Source organism: Mangifera indica, chromosome 10 (assembly GCF_011075055.1).
Source record: "Mangifera indica cultivar Alphonso chromosome 10, CATAS_Mindica_2.1, whole genome shotgun sequence".
Classification (NCBI taxonomy): Eukaryota; Viridiplantae; Streptophyta; class Magnoliopsida; order Sapindales; family Anacardiaceae; genus Mangifera; species Mangifera indica.
In genome coordinates, this window is record NC_058146.1 from 10,483,305 (window position 1) to 10,500,656 (window position 17,352).

Sequence of the window (17,352 nt, forward strand, 5' to 3'; positions counted from 1 at the left end):
ATTCGTAATCCATGTTGTCATCATCATATAGTCTTGAAAATTTGTCATCATTGTTGTCATTATCCTTAGGATTATAATCTTTATGCACATTGTCATCATTATCTCCATTACCATGATTCACACCATACTCTTGGAAAATTTGTGGTTCTGCTCAATCATATGAGCGATGATCCTCTCTTTCTACCATATGTACCTCTTCATCTAGTTGATTGTCTCTTTTTTCAATAGGAGTCTAGGTAACATAAAGTTTTATTGATCCTCGTAAACTTCTTACTTCCATTATCACATAGTCAAGATCATCATCATCTTCGATCTCAATAAGACCCACTAATGCATCACCCATGATAAATATGTGGACATTTGTCTGACTATGATCAAATCTCGACAATTGCATATTTTGCCCATAAACCTTTGAAATCAATATTTGTGTCAATACAAATCGGTCTCTTCTTCCCACCAACATATTTTATTATATTATCATCATCTGTAATCCAATTCCCTTTGAAATAAACAATAAATCTAGCCTTTTCCTTTTTTACCTATCTACATTGTCAAGGAAACATTCATAGTTTCTGCTAAAAAAAAAAAGGCGAGATCACTTACTAGGCGATATCGACTAGTCGACAATCTCGAAATAATGACGGGATCTCACCTACAACCTAGATCCCATCATTATTTTTGTTCTTTCCAGTGCACCTAGTAAGCAATCTCAAAATAATGACAGGATCTCGCCTATACCCTGAATCCCATCATTATTTTTGTTCTTTCTAGCATATAGAAAAGCAAACTACAAACACCGTTTTCAATAAACATCCATGTCCCATTTGATTGTGCATATCAGTACTCTAACTCTTTTAATATACACACATAACAACATTCAACCAACAAAATATGGAATAAATGTTATCGTTTTTATAAATTCTCTAACTACATTACTTACTAAATTTTATGGTAAATCAACTAATTTAGTATACAATCTTTGTTTTGCAACTATTACACTAATAAATACAGAAGAAAATGATATAGATCAATACTAACTTTGATTATGATGAATTATCTGCAATATCTCTGAAAATATATTTTGTTTTTTTTAGTATTAAAAACAATATTTGTTGCTTGTATTTATAAAGATAAAGAGATAGACAGTTTTGGTATTTAACTACCAAAGCGGTATAATTATTTAGTGAAAAAAATGTGTGATAAAAATGTATAAGCAAGCCCAAAAAGTGGTATTTTTTTTTAATATCCCCCGATTTAAATTTCTAATAAGAGTAAAGCAAATGATAACACATGTCAAAAATGTCAACAGTACACTTGAAGAACTCACAACTAATTCTAATAAAAAACAAAATAAGTTGACAAGGATCCTTATATGTATATCCTAGTTCAAATACCTACTGATAAATGCAACCATTTATATATGAACACATAAAAACCAATTGTAAACATAATTTTTCATAGTTTGCTAAAACACCTAACAACAATATCTCAAGGGTGTTCAAATATCGTTGGATTAGTTTAGAAGAAAAGGATACACATATAGTTTAGTCAAGGTGCTTGAAAAGCTCAATGAACTTCACTATTCAGAATGCTGAGGACAATCAAGGCAAGCAATTAGCCAGAAGGAATTAAAGCTTTACACTTTATCTTAGCTTAATTAAATGATGCACTGTGCTATGTCAATGGTAATATATTTAAATACTCCTGATGGAACTACATTGACAAGGCAAGAATATCTAAAGATAAGATTTCACGCTAGATCAAGAACAAATTATCTTAATTAATCATAATCTTTTCTATATTTTAACTTAAATCAATTGTATAATTGAAGCTTTAAGCCGCTCCTTCCAATTAATTGAACACCCTTATTCTCTCCCCTTCATTCCACGCTACATATGCTCATCAATTGACTTCTTTTCTGTAAAAAGAAATTGATGATGTGTTTGCTGACTATTGGCCCTCAGTTTTTCTTAATGCAATGAAGCCGGTTGTTAATGACATATATAATAGAGGTCAGGTGATGAGCACTGAACAAACCAAGTCAATAGAAGTTCTCCTGTTGTAAAACGACGTCACATAACATCAGACCTTCAGGTAATTTCCTTTGTAGTGTTGAAGGGCGTGTTTGTTATATGCATACAAATGCATTGAAGTAAATTTTCTTAAGGCTGAATGGGTATGTAATTGTTATTATTTCAGATGGCATGGGGAAACATTTACAGAAGACGCATGAAAGTACTCAGGATGGCCTTGAAGATTTTCCTGGACTACAAGGTAAAGTTCGTTCGTTACTGCTTATTGTCTTGATGCCAAGTGGATGGAAATTTGACTGACTTATAATATGGTGTTAATTTTTATTAAAGGGTGTTCAGGTGAAAGAGAAATGGACCAAAAAGTCTGAAAGAGCTGAATTATGGGAGAAGGCTCATAAGCGAAATGCTCGGAGGGTTGTGAATTTGATGGTAGAGTTGAGCGGCCTATGGGTGAAAATTGGACAGTACTTATCAGCACGTGCTGATGTGCTTCCAGCGGAGTACATTTCTCAGCTCAAAATGCTTCAGGACTCGCTTCCTCCTCGCCCTTTACTTGAGGTGATTCTTCTTCTACCTGTCAACTTTGTGTATTACAATACTATGGAAATCTAACTGTTTGTTTTGGCACTTAGTAATTATAGATTTTATTAGATTTGATGTATTATTTTTTTTATATTGATCACGTGCACACACTCTTTAACTTAAGTTTGATATAAATAAAAACTAGTTTACTTAAAAAAGATTCGATTCAAATTTAACTCAAGTTTATAGTTTAAATTTATGATTTAGATTCGTTGTTTAGATTTATAGTTTGAGTTCATAACTCATCGATAAAACAATATCGTTTTACTTAATAATAGACAAAACAAAATCATTTTGACAATTATTTGACATAATTTAAATTAAGTCAAGAGTTAAGTTTAAACTAAATTAAACTATTCCTTAGCTCACAAATCAAACCAAATTGAATTATCTCTAATTCGAGTTTGATTTAATTCTAAAAATGAGTCAACTCTTTTAACTTAAACTTAGCTTGAATTCAAACTAAAATAATTGAAACTGAGTTGAATCAAGTTAAACTGACTTTTGAGGCTAAGTTAAATTGGTTCAGGTTCAAAAGGTTCAACTCTACTTTGAATCCTTTACCTTCAAAACTCTAAATTAACTATTTTTGTTAGAATCAAATGTAAAAGTATTAATATAAAAATGTTAACAAATAATGTATTATTATGTGATTAAATAATCTAATTATTATTTAAAATTATTAAATTACATAATAATATATTACTTTGTTAATATTCATGAATCAACACATAAAGTATTACTAAATTAGATTACACCCTATACCTTGCAATCCAACTATTGTATCGAGAACTCTTGAAAGGATTAATAACACTAAATCTATGGAAAATATTTTATAGATTTTAGTTTTTTTAGAAGTGCTATTAAGTTTTCAAAATCTTTGAAAATTTAGCACTTTTTAATTTAAGGTTAAGACTTTGTGCTATTAAAGAAATTTTTTTATTTTTATCTTTTTTATTTAAAATACTATAAATTTATAATAAATTAATTGGCTCCAATATATAATTAGTATAATTCTTAATGGGCAAATGACTATTTCCAATAAATGACAAATTATCACCTATTAAGTTTAAAGAACTCAAATTTTTACTCATTTGTTAAAGTCAACTTATCAGTGAAAAAGATATTTATCTCATTTTTATAAGTATTATAATAAAAAGTCTCCTGTAATGTGTTAATGTTATTTTTTAAATACTTATTAAGGGGTAATATATATTTTTCTTATTTTATTTAAAAAATTATTATATTCACTTCACATATATTTTGAAAATATAATATGATTTCAATATTTTGTAATATGACATTTATATTTCTTATTTATTGTGTACTTTAAAGGGTATAATTGTCAATTTTGAAACTATTAAGAGATATATTAAAAATTTTAAATGTTCAAAAACCCACTTAAAAATCTTTTACACCTCTTATAATTTAAAAATTACAGTTGACCTTGAACATATGATTATATACTATTAACATCTTATCTATATTTGTATCAATAATTTTTTATTATTTTTAATTGAATTTAATATAAATTAGAGTATAAAATTATTTAATAAAATTTTGGAAATAAAATGTTTTTTAGCATGAGGGCTTTTCCTTCTTTCAGAAATTTTATTTAAAAAATTAACAAGATTTGTTAAAAAATTTAATAGGTGGATAGAAAATTAGTTTTTTCAAAATGTGTCAAATCGGTCCACAAACCATACACCAAAACCCCTAACATGGTTCATATGGCCTGTAAGCTTAGCACATTCAACATATCTATGAACAGTGGGAAAAAAAAAAAACAAAGTCTAACCATGTCGTGTGTATATCCAACCCACCTGAAATGTGCATGGGGGTGTTGTTTGAAATTTTTAATTAAAGATTAAAAAATAAGATAATTATATTCACAATAAAATTATGCGTATTTATTTTTTATACACAATTTATACACACAAATGATATATCATCCTATAATTAGGTAATTTTGAATTAATAATAAAGTAACACTCAATCACATGATAATACATCATCTTTATACAAAAATTATAGATTAAAAGTATGTATACGTAGTATTGCTTACATTCAACTTATATATTATATTTGTCCCTACAATTTAATGAAGGCCAAATGACTATTTCCCGCCCAAAGTTTGATGCAAACCTAACTTCTCATATGCTAACTATCAAAAATTTAAATACCCACATAACTGTTAAATTTTATTGTTACTATCAAGGATAAAATTATCATTTAGAAATTTTATTTAAACTTATATTTTTTATTACCCCTAAGTTTTTAATTTTTTTATTTTTACCCTTTAAACTCATATTTTCTAAGTTTAAAAACCCACTCCCCCCCTAAGTCCAGGGTTGAAAATTTTTCCCATATACGTTGCCCCCTAACGTTTTAGAAAGTTATAGTTGGACCCAACTTTCTTTCCCCTTCTCTCTGATGATGATTTCTAGGAGACAACGGTAAAATCTCTTCCACCTCCCTTCCCTCTCCCTCCTAGTCACCCTTCTTTGCTGTCGGACTGTTTTTGTCAGGGAGGAACATGAAATCGTCTTCATTTCAAACGAAGACCTTTCGACAAAGACAGTCGAAGAGGGAAGACCAGTCGATCAGAAAAGTGGGAGGGAGAGAGTCGACAATCAGTGATGGGAGGTTAGTCACCAGAAATAAAGATTTGGAAAGCTAAGTTGAATAAGGGTTAAACTTTAAAACTCTAAGGGGGTGATTGTTTATGACAAAAAGATGAGAGTTAACAACTCTTAATTTGGGGAGGGGAAGAGTTAGTTTTTTAACCTGGAAAATATGAGGTTTATAGAACTTGAGAGTAATTCAAAATATAAATTTAAATAAAACTTTCAAATAACAATTTTATTCCTGATAATAATAGTAAAATTTAACAGATAAGTGGATACTTGAATTCATGGTTTATAGAACCAGATTGAATTACTCTGATCGTTTTACTGTCATAATGGGAAAGATCCACTACACTGGCCCGAGAAGGTGTGTAGAATCATGAACTGATGTTTTAAACAGTTTCTAAAGTTAAAAAACCCATTTAATGGATGTTTCTAAAATCCAATCCGGTTCAACCTGCTTGGATCCTCTATAATAAAAAATATAAATTGAAAAATAAAAACCACAACCAAAACCGCCTCTTCTCCAGCCGTTTCTTTTGCATTGCCGATGTTCTTCTCTCGCGTTGCTTCTTCTTCAACTTCGACTCTTCCTGCAGAAAGAGCTTTCAAACTCAAAGTTTTGAAACTAGTGCAATCGCCGGCGGGGACACTCACCATGTGCCCTTCTTGTGGAAGGATTGGTGGCATTGTTGATAAGGCTCCATATTCAATGGCTAAAATCCTTTGCCCCTCTTGTTGTTGTTTGCTTTTATGATTTATCTATGTTTTATTTTAATCATGAGATAATATATTTTTGGTCACATATTGACTTAGAAATGAAATCAAAGTTAAAACCTAGTAATTTGTTGCTTTAATTATTAAAAAATTATAATTTTATATAATAAGTGGACTCTACCATAAATTTATATATTTTTGATTTATAAATTTGTAAACTAAAATAAATATATTTTATTATTATATCTTATAAATTGTCCAAATTCTTAAATAAAATTGAAAATTTGATTTAATTAATCGATCAAAATAGTTTAATTAGTTTATACAAAATCAAGCTTTAAAATGGTTTATTATTTGATTTAATTTTTAAAATTTTATTTCGATTTTGAATAATTAATAAGTGAATATTTGAGTTTGTATAACCCATGGAAAAAATAGTCTTTTGGCCTTTGATGAATAAAATGTTGTTGTCCAAAAAACTTAGGGCTTTGCCAAAACCTCAAAGGGTTTCATTCCATGATCCAACCAAATTCCACCAAAATATTCTCAAAATTTACAGCTATGGCCACCATTCACCCCATATCAAACGACATCATTTTCCTTTTCCAACCAGAATCATCAAATTTATCGGGTTTTAAGAAGGTTAAAATTAAAATGAAAAGAGGAAAATTGGGTGTACGGTGGCCTTGGAGGCCTCATGTGGCCGCTGCCAAGACTCCCGTAGGGTATGTGCATATTCCTACATTTTTGGAATGTTTAAATGTGGTCAGTGTTGTTTACACAGGTTCGTCAGACCATAGAGAAAGAGTTTGGTAAATCCATCGACGATGTCTTCATGGATTTTGTCAGAACTCCTTTGGCAACAGCATCAGTAAGATCCTCCTACTATAATTGGTCGTATTAGCTATTGAATCAGTCACTGCATTATGGGATTTTTATGTTTTACGCTATGCAGATTGCACAAGTCCACCGTGCCAAGCTGATTGATGGGCGGGATGTTGTTGTCAAAGTTCAACATCCGGGCATCAAGACAATTATCTTGGAGGTTTTATATGCTTTTGTTTATAAAATTTTGATGCTAAGTAAAAGTTGCAGTGATTAAATGGTTTTTAGGTATGGCCCAATTTTATAGGACCTGAAGGATGTAAAATACATTGTCGACTGGATAGCTTGGGCAGACCCTGTATATAACTTCAATCCTGTTTTAGACGAGTGGTGCAGAGAAGCTCCAAAAGAACTTGACTTCAAACTTGAAGAGGGTATGCTTATTTTTTCCTTGAATGGGCAGAGGATTTTTTTTCTATTTTTCTTTTTTCAACAAAAACCGGCTGTTTTTTGTTCCTGCAAAATGTGATACGTGCATGAGTTTTGATAAGATAATTAGGGAATGTCCTTGCATTTACAATGTATGGTTTAATTTTCTTGTTCATGCTCACTTATTTTTCTTATTGATGCTTGTTTTGTGTTTGTAGAAAATACTAGAACTGTGTATGCCAATCTTTGCTGCAAAAACAGATGTGAAGATAACAAGTCTGCCAATACAGTGGATGTTCTTGTTCCCGAAGTTATTCAGGCATGAATTTCTCTACTGATTCAAATTTAAAGTGCTGGGTCTGCATTTTGGGGTTTAGGTGACTCACTGTTATGTTTAAATTTGTAGAGTGAAAAGTCTGGAATATTTGTTTATGCTTTTGTTATCATAAGTTATGACAAAAATTTTAGAGAATATCTAATGAAGCAGAAAACTTTTGTCCCAAAGAAAATAATTTCAAGTTTTATCACTAAATATAAAACTGTTATATTTCAGGCATATTCTTTTAACAAATAGTCACATCATTCTGTTGTAACTATTATGTAACATGTAGCATGGTAGTTATGTAATGGAAAGGAGGGAGTTTTTTTCTTTTGTGCTTTTAGTTTGGATTGGTGGTTGACCTAACTGGTATCTATGCGATACTTTGATCTACGGTTTACTTTGGAAGTTGACTTTCTTAGAATAGATAACACTGCCTTTTCATTTTCAAATGCTTAATATTCTTTTTTTTTTCTTTTTAAATTCTCAGTCAACTGAATCTGTCCTCATGCTGGAGTATATGGATGGGATACGTTTAAATGACTCTGAATCTCTGGAAGCTTCTGGTGTTGACAAGCGGAAAATTGTGGAAGAAATTACACGTGCATATGCCCACCAAATTTTTGTTGATGGATTTTTCAATGGTGATCCTCATCCTGGTATTTGTTCTCATGTGATTTCTTTTATTTATCCTTTATGTCTTAAACAGTATTTTTCACCTTCAGAATGAATTCTAATATTAGCACTACAATGAAAATTGGTTTTTTCTGATTACTAATATACCACTTGTTCTACAGTCAATTCCTCTGACCTACTTCAATGCTTTCCTTGGTGTTTTAATACAGGAAATTTCCTTGTTAGCAAGGAGGCTCCCCACCGTCCAATTTTGCTTGATTTTGGGCTCACAAAGAAACTATCAAACTCTGTGAAACAAGCGCTTGCAAAATTTTTGTTGGCTTGTGCAGAGGTTTGGCTGTTTGGGTCAAATTTTTTGTTATTTTTTTCATCATAAAAATAATATTATAAAGAACTTGTACAAATTTGAAAAATTATCTGATGACACAATATATTGATTGTGTGAGTGTCTATAAGTTAATTGCTCTTGCATGAAAGACTCTTGTTTGTTTCTTCTTAGCAATAATCTTTTACTTTCTCTCAACATTCATTATTTTCATTAAATGCCTGAGGCTAGACCTTCATTAGTTTATGTACTTAGCTTGTTAGATATTTATCATAGTGCTACTAGCTTGATTTGATGGGGGAGAATATCTTTTTTTCAATATTTTTCATCAACTTTGTAAGTCGGATTTGTATATGACTTTTTTTAAATTTTATTTTTTATCAGAATTTTAAATCTGAGTCCTTAAGAGTTTGAATTGATTAACCTTTGTTAAAGCTTGTCTTTCTGCTTAAGACATATCTTCAAACTATTTCTCTTTGCAAACTAAGAAATCAATATTTCTGTCTTTTTCATAGGGAGACCATGTAGCTCTTTTGTCTGCCATGGCAGAAATGGGACTTAAGCTGCGTCTAGACATGCCTGAGCAGGCTATGGAGATCACAACTCTATTCTTCCGTGAGTCCACGCCAGCAGATGAATCTCATGTATGTTTACACTACTCTGAGGTTCTCTTCTCAACTGGGATTCTCCTTGTGTACATTAAATGAAGCTAATCTTCTTGTGTACAGAAAATCAGGGAAGCTATAACTCAAGGAAAGGCAAAAAGCATGAAACATATACAGGAAAAGATGCAGTTTACCCAAAAAGAAATTAAACGCTTTGATCCTGTAAGGCCATACCATCTCCCTTTTTCAATATGTTTGTCTGAGACATTCATTAAAAATAAACGTTTATATTTTTATAACATAGTTAAACACTTTGGTTCCAGTTTGATGCCTTCCCTGGTGATTTTGTGATGTTTTCAAAAGTCCTTACTCTTCTTAGAGGTATGGTATAGGGCCTCAATTGCTTACATTTTTTTAACCAACTTTACATTTTTACCTTACTGTCTAACATTGTTCAGGTCTTTCATCTATGATGAATGTTCGCATTGTATATCTGGATATTATGAGACCATTTGCTGAATCTGTTTTAGAAGGGTCAGTTCATTCTAAACTTGATATGTCATTTCATTACATTTGCTACTGTCATATATCTGACTACAATGTAATTTAACTGCTTAGAAACATGAACAAGGGACCAGCAACAAATCCCCAGTGGATTTATGATTCTCCAACCCATTCTGAAGTGGAGGCCAAGTTGAGGGAATTCTTAGTTCAGTTGGGGAATGAGGACAAAATACTTGGAATTCAGGTCTGCATCAATTTTTAATTTTTGCATGACAGCTTAATAACCTGAATGATATCTTTCCAATTATTTCATTTTCAAAGCTTGTAATATTTTTTTTGTTTACTTTCTATATCTTTCCCTTCTACTTCTAGGGCTGTTAGTTTTCCATGCTTGGGGTGTTGTATTAGTCTCAGTTAACAGAGAATAAGTTGATTGAGCCCATTGACTTTTTTAGAAGCCTTCATTTTTTTCAATTATTTAAAGTGTAACCAGTTATTAGATGAAAAATAATAATGATTATTATTATTATTATTAAATACAACCAATAAACAATGATAACTAATTAATGCCTCTATCCCCTGGAGAACATTGGATGATCCAGTATCTGCAAATGTTATAGATATGATATAAGTTGTTGAGCGACTTTTTTTTTGGTATGTTTACATTTAATATGTTGTTGGAAATAGATTTGTATGTAAATGCAGGACTTTGCATATAACAAACCTGATTACCTGTATTGCTTTATAAATAATAACACTTATTTAGTCTGAAATTTATGTGACTCATCCAAAATACTGGAAGTGGAGATGTCTGTTGAATGGCTAGTAGAGCTAATCTTCAAGATCTTTAAATCTTGAAAATCACCTGTATTGCTGCTAAACAAAGCAGGGAAGCAAAACTATGTGTTAAGATCCTAAGTGCAAGGTATGGAACTTGGATCACATAGTGAAAAGTATGAGCAACTAGTGTGGGGTTTATATGACCTTGGACTCTCCCATCTCAATAGCTAATTTTTAAAGTATGGTTCTTCTAAGGTTCGTATCATTTGGTATTAGAACTATTACCACGTTTTCTAGTTGCAATCGTGCGGCACAGGTGGTATGTTAAGATCCCAGATGTAAGGTATGAGACTTAGATCCCACATTGGAAAATATGAACAACTAGTGTGCGGTTTATATGGTTTTGGATTCTCCCATTTCAATAGCTAATTTTTAAGGTGTGGTTCTCGTAAAGTTCGTATCACTATACTCCCAGGTGGTTGGTAACATGGGTTACCTTGAGAGACTTACTTTTGTTGTGGACATGAACAAAACCTTAATCTACCACTCTAAGATTAAAGTGGAGAATGCTATAAATAATATGTTTATACTATTTTGATATAAGAAAGTTTAATAGGAATAGGCATTTATGGTGAATACTGAAGAAAAATATGTATAGTTTGTTGGATTATTAATGAGCTTATTTCTCTATTTTTGGATGCCAAAATATGAAAAGGAAGAATTGAAGCGACAATTATTCTTAATTTTTTATGAGATTTTCATTAATGATGTCTTCAGGTTTGTGCGTACAAAGATGGTAAGGTGATTATAGATACTGCTGCTGGAGTGCTTGGTAGATATGATCCTCGTCCTGTTCAGCCTGATAGTCTTTTTAATGTTCTTTCGGTAACAAAGGGCATTACAGCAGGATTGTTACACTGGCTTGTTGACAAAGGGTATGTTAATGTTCTTATGGGTACTATGCTTTATGTTTGTAAATCTGTATGCTTTGCTGTGATAAAATTCTATTTGGCTAGTTTTTTTATGTCCATTAATATCTATTTCCTGCAAATATACAACAGATAATCAGGTTTCTAATTTATGTTGTTGAGGTCTGGCTATACATATTAGAGAAGTGTTTCTTTTTTTTTTTTTACAAGGCAAGATTTTCTGATGTTTTGGATGGTCCACTTAAACTGCATGTCAAAGGACTTTGTTATACATAGCACTTAGTTCAATATGATCCGGTAGAATTAAATGTTGATATGTTTAGAGATTTACTCACATGACCTTTTTTAAATTTTGGTGATTTTCCTCAGTTTTTTTCTTGGTCTCTTTTCAGAAATACAGAAAATATATTTTATTGAGGATCATGGTATTATTGTAATATAGTTGGACATAGTCCAAAATATTGATGCCTGGAGATAAATCTATTTCTCTTCTTGAAAGAAAAGTAGAGTTCTTTCCTGTAATTGAGTAAATGAAGAAAAGATGACTATGCAATATATGTTACTTGAGAACTTCTTAACCAATAGAGATATGCATTTGTAAATGTCCTAACTAGCATCAAACCTTTGGTTTTCTTGTGATACACCTACTTCTTTTGTTTATTTAAGAAATTTAGAATTAAAAAAGTAAAATCATAAGATTTGGCTACCAAAGTGTCCCTCAACCTCAGTTTTATTGACTGGTTTTACACATTGCTACCCAAGATTTCAAGTTTCTAGGATTTTTTGTATAAAAATCCAAACTAATCCTTGATTCCAAAACAAAAAATCAGGGGTTAGCAAAACCGATGGAGCATTAAAACTTTTAGGAAGATGACTTGGGTTCAAGTTTTTGCCATGTTTGTGAAACCATAAAAAAATTACTTACAAAAAAAAAAAAATTTAAGTTTCTAGTGCATTTCATGTCATTCATCATGAGCAAAATAACAAAAATCTTTATTTTAGGTGTCAGGATACCCCTCTATCTAACATCTTAAGCTAGTAGGTAGGGAGGGGCTTGTTAACATTGATATTTATCCAATAGACTCTCTCTCATAGAACATGGATTTTCTTTTTCTTTTTTTCTAATCTAGTTGAAATGTAGGGATTTAAACATTGCAACCTTTGGCAATGATATTGTGTTAGGTTACCACTCTACCTAAAAGCTTAAGCTAGATATCAACATTGATATTTAATCCAATAAGCTCAAAGATGTGAGAGACCAACGATGCATACTTACAAAGCGAAATAGTAAATACTCAGATTATTCATTTTAGTTAGTGAAAGATGTAGTAATAGTGTAGACTTCAGAGCTCCTTTCATTATATCACACTTGGTGTATTTTGAGATAATTAAATAATCCGGGTTTGAAATCATATGGCTTTAGTTCACGGACTATTCTATCATACCCTATAGAATTCCAAAAAGATTCTGTGAATTTGTCAAAGATTTGTACTGGGAACAAATCTGCAAACAGCAAATTGATCCATAAAGATTCTCAAATTAATGGATACTTTGGTAAATGAGAGACCAGTGTGTGATCTCAATTGTCAATGTTAGTTTAGCTGTTCTTCAATTTTACAAATTTTGGCATTTTGTCTTGCAGAAAACTCAAGCTTGAGGATAATGTTGCTGACATTTGGCCTGAATTCGGATCAAATGGAAAAGATCTCATAAAGGTTTAATCTTATCCTATGACCTTTTTAAACATGCCCTGTGGTTAGCCATTCTTACGAAGGTAACTGAACATAACTTGGTTTTGGATTTTAGGTCCATCATGTGCTTAACCATACTAGTGGTTTGCAGAATGCTTTAGATGAGATTGGACAGGAAAATCCCATTCAATATACTGACTGGGATGTTTGTTTGAGTAAAATTGCTGCATTAGAACCTGAAAGTAAACCAGGCCAAAAGCAGGTCTATCACTATATGTCTTTCGGTTGGCTGTGTGGTGCAATAATTGAGGTATTATAGCTTGCTTCTGTTGCTTTCAATTGAATATAACTTTCAACTATGGTTTCAATCAGAAGATTTATGAACCCTGAAATCTATAGATAACAAATATCTTGCCTATATTTATATGTTGATGTGTAAAGATGCCATGTGATCCTAGGTACGCTAGCTGGATTGATTGTGAGTAGATCTTTTTGCTGGCCTTCAGAGTGATCAAAGAATTTGACTATATTTTCAACTTCTCTATGTAGTCCCCTGTGCTAATGATAAATTTCAATAATACAGCGTGCATCTGGCAAGAAATTTCAGGAGATTCTTGAAGAAATATTCGTTCGACCCCTAAATATAGAAGGAGAGCTGTACGTTGGAATTCCACCAGGTACTCGTCAAACTCCACTTTCTTAATCTTCTCATGTTACTTCGTACAAAGCTTACAGGTACACGTGTACAAAATTATATTCTAATAAAAAGAACAGAAATTTTGTAGTCTACTGTAATCAATGACATTATGATGCCTTTCAATGTCTATCCTTCAGGTGTGGAATCTCAACTTGCAACTCTTTCAATAGATGAATATGATCGCATAAAGTACTCGGACACATCTTATTATTCTGCTCTACCCCGAGTTCCAGCTTGACAAAGTTGCAGAGATCATCACCTCCTTGCCAGTTTTCTTCAACTACTTGTACGTTCGCCGTGCTGTCATTCCTTCTTCTAATTTACATTGCTCAGCTCGTGCAGTCGCACGCTACTATGCAACTCTAGCTGATGGGGGAGAGATTCCACCCCCACATTCCTCTTTATCCAATCCACCGCTTGGCAGTCACCCTCACATCCCCAAATTTCCTTCACAAGAGAAGTCAAAAAAACCAAAAGGTAAGAAAAACAAGGATGTGCCTTCTGCTTCAGAGAACAATACAAATATTAGGGGTAAAGATGCTAGTGGTGATGATAGCACTAGGCCCATAAATATTGGTGGCAAGATTTTTAATAACCCTAGAATCCATGATGCGTTCCTGGGTGTGGGTGAATATGAGCATTTGGCCTTGCCAAATGGGCAATTTGGACTGGGGTTTAAGAGGAATAAAGCTGCTGATGGATCAATTATCGGTTTCGGGCACTCAGGCATGGGTGGATCAACAGGTTTCTGTGACATAAAAAACAGATTTGCTATAGCAGTGTCATTGAATAAAATGTCATATGGTGCTGCAACTGCAAGAATCATGGAGTTGGTTTGTTCAGAGCTCAATATCCCACTGCCGGTGGAGTATAGTAAAGTCAAGGACTTTGACAAGCCTCTCACTCGCTGAAATTGAGTATCTCATATTCCCATTGTATGAATTATATCCTCATCTTATGTTGCTTCCACAAAAGCTGAATAAGTATACATTTCAGTCAAGTCATGATATTGAATAAGAGAAAGTTGTCAGTATTTTATCATCTGGGTCCGGGGGTTGGAATTCACAAGTTTAATTATTTAGTGATATACTGATATATCGGCAAAGCATTATTGGGTGATAATAGCCAAAGCAACCTTATTAACAAAATTGATCTCATTGCATTGTTGAAAGTTTTACCTGCTTGTTTCAACTTAAAGGATGTTAAGGAATTATTTGGTTTGTCAAGTTCTAGATGGAAAAAAATAATTTATTTTGTAATGACTTAACGTTATAGAAAGGAAGAGAGAGAGAGAAATGGCTACCCCATTGAGTAGTAAGATAGTTATTTGATAAAATTTTATATGAGAATATCGTATATTTACAATTCATTTTCTTAAGAATAGATTTGAGTCGAGTTGACTCGATTTAAATAAGTTTGAAACGAATTTAGTTTAGCGAGTTTGAGTTTAAACTTGAACCTAAGAATTTTGTATTATCTAGCTTCAGTTTAAATTTGAGTTTACGGGGTATTCGAATCGTCAAGCATATGAACATAAAAATTTTTGATATAAATTCATTAAAGCAATGTCATTTCAATCATTTTAAGTTCGACTGTAATATCAAACCAAATTTTGCATCCTCGCCCCTAAACCCTTAATTTTTTACTGCATAATCTCAAGAAAAATTATAATGTAATTTCCAACTTAATTAATATATTTATAATGTACCAAATTGCACAAAATGAACAAGTTAATTTTGAAAATAATTTTGTGGTGTCAAGGAGGACTTAAAAGTCTTTTTGTATGGCCTAAATCAAACACCCAAATAGTGGCATGAGAAGTTTGATTATGCATTTCTATGTGATGGTTTTTCTTCTATTGAAATACATAGATCTGTTTATTCTAAACTAGTTGAGGATGAATGTGTGATTATATGGTTATATATATGTAGATGATATGCACATTTTCGGTACTAGTCTTTAGATAATACATAAAATTAAAGGATTTATAGGTTCTAACTTTGAGTGTTATTTTCGGTGTGAAATTAAAAGGAAGAATAATAAAATAATGCTATCTCAAGAACATTATGCAGAGATATGTTTGGACATTTTGAGGTCACACTCAATTGAAGAAAAACCAAAGTGATCTGATAGCTCAATATGATTATTCACATATTATTAGGAGATTAAAAAAATATACACACAATTCTAAGAATGATCATTCAACCACATTGGTCAGACTAATGAAAGTTGTAATTAATTATAAGTATATGATTTTGATGAAAAGTCATAATTTACTTTATAAATAAAAGTTGATCTCTTCTTTACCCTTAACACCATACTAACACTACAACACATTAATAGCAACAACTTACAAATAGAAAAACTTAAGTTATTTTTATCCATCATTAAATAAATGAGTCAAGTGAGAGAAATCAATATCTTCTGAATTTTTCATGAATTCTCTTTATATTTTATACATTTTAAAATACAATGGATCAAGATATATTTATCTATCTTAAAACTATGTGAAGAAACATGAAGTTTAAGATTTACGGGTATAATGATTAGATGGTTAACTTATCTTCATGAATGAAATTGTGATTTACATGCATATGATAGTTTGATGTTTAATTGTTTCTTTATAATAAATGTAATTATAACTTATATGTGGTATCAAAGCATGTTTTTCCATTAAAGATTGTTGATTTAATATATAGTATAAATTAAATTTGTTTGACTGCATATAAAAGTAATAATATTGATTTGTGTATAAATGTAAAGAATGAGTCTTTGTATTACATAGACAAATATGACATATTCTTCGTCTTTTCTTTTCTAAAGAACGCATAATAAATGCATTAGAATTTGTAATATCCTTAGTTATGCTCTAGAGGCACTAGTGTCATTTTCCTAAATTTTCATTTTTGACTGGGTCAAATCTAGGTCAAAATCAGAAATAGAATTCTGATTGGGTCAAAAATAAAAGGGGGCTTGGATTTGGCCACCCAAATATGTATTGACAAAAAAAAAAAAATAAAAAACAAAAAAAAAAAATAATACCCTAAATAAGGTGGGATGTATTGCATATTTAAGCAACTTCCCACCAGGTTTAAAGGTGGATTCTGCCACTTTTCCTTCCTCATTAAAGTAGCAAATCAAAGAGCAACCTTCTAACAACTAAACGGAAGAAATTTGATAGGTAGGGAACTTTCTCTAACAACCAAAATCTTGAAGAAGCAACTTGTCGGCAACTTTGTTAGAGCAAATTTTAGGTGAGTAGGGATGTCACTTTCTTCTCTCGGATTTCATGAATCTTGGCCTCGTTTTATGCATGTTTGGGGTTAATTCTTGTTGGCTTTATGCATTGGACTTTTGTTGCAAACCTTGGAAAAAAAACACTTGAATCCTAAATATTTATGGATGAAATATGCAGCTATAGTGTGTGCTTGTATATGTTGTGTATGTGCTTTTTTTTGTATGAATTGTTGGTTTGATGATGGCCCCTTGGATGGCTTCTTGATGGCTAGAATCACATGAATGAATACATGGTTGTATGTTGCTTGCTTAATTTTGTTAAACATATTCCTATTTGATCCAATTCTAATCAGATCTGATTCTAATTTAATCTGATTTAGATTAAGTCTGATTTTAATTTGCTATTTATTATTTTT

General features: G+C 31.5%; 1 pseudogene; it reads left to right on the forward strand.

Annotated features, from left to right (window-relative positions):
* Positions 1-2,072: 2,072 nt before the first annotated feature.
* Positions 2,073-14,847, forward strand: LOC123228178 (annotated as a pseudogene).
* The last annotated feature ends 2,505 nt before the right edge of the window (positions 14,848-17,352 follow it).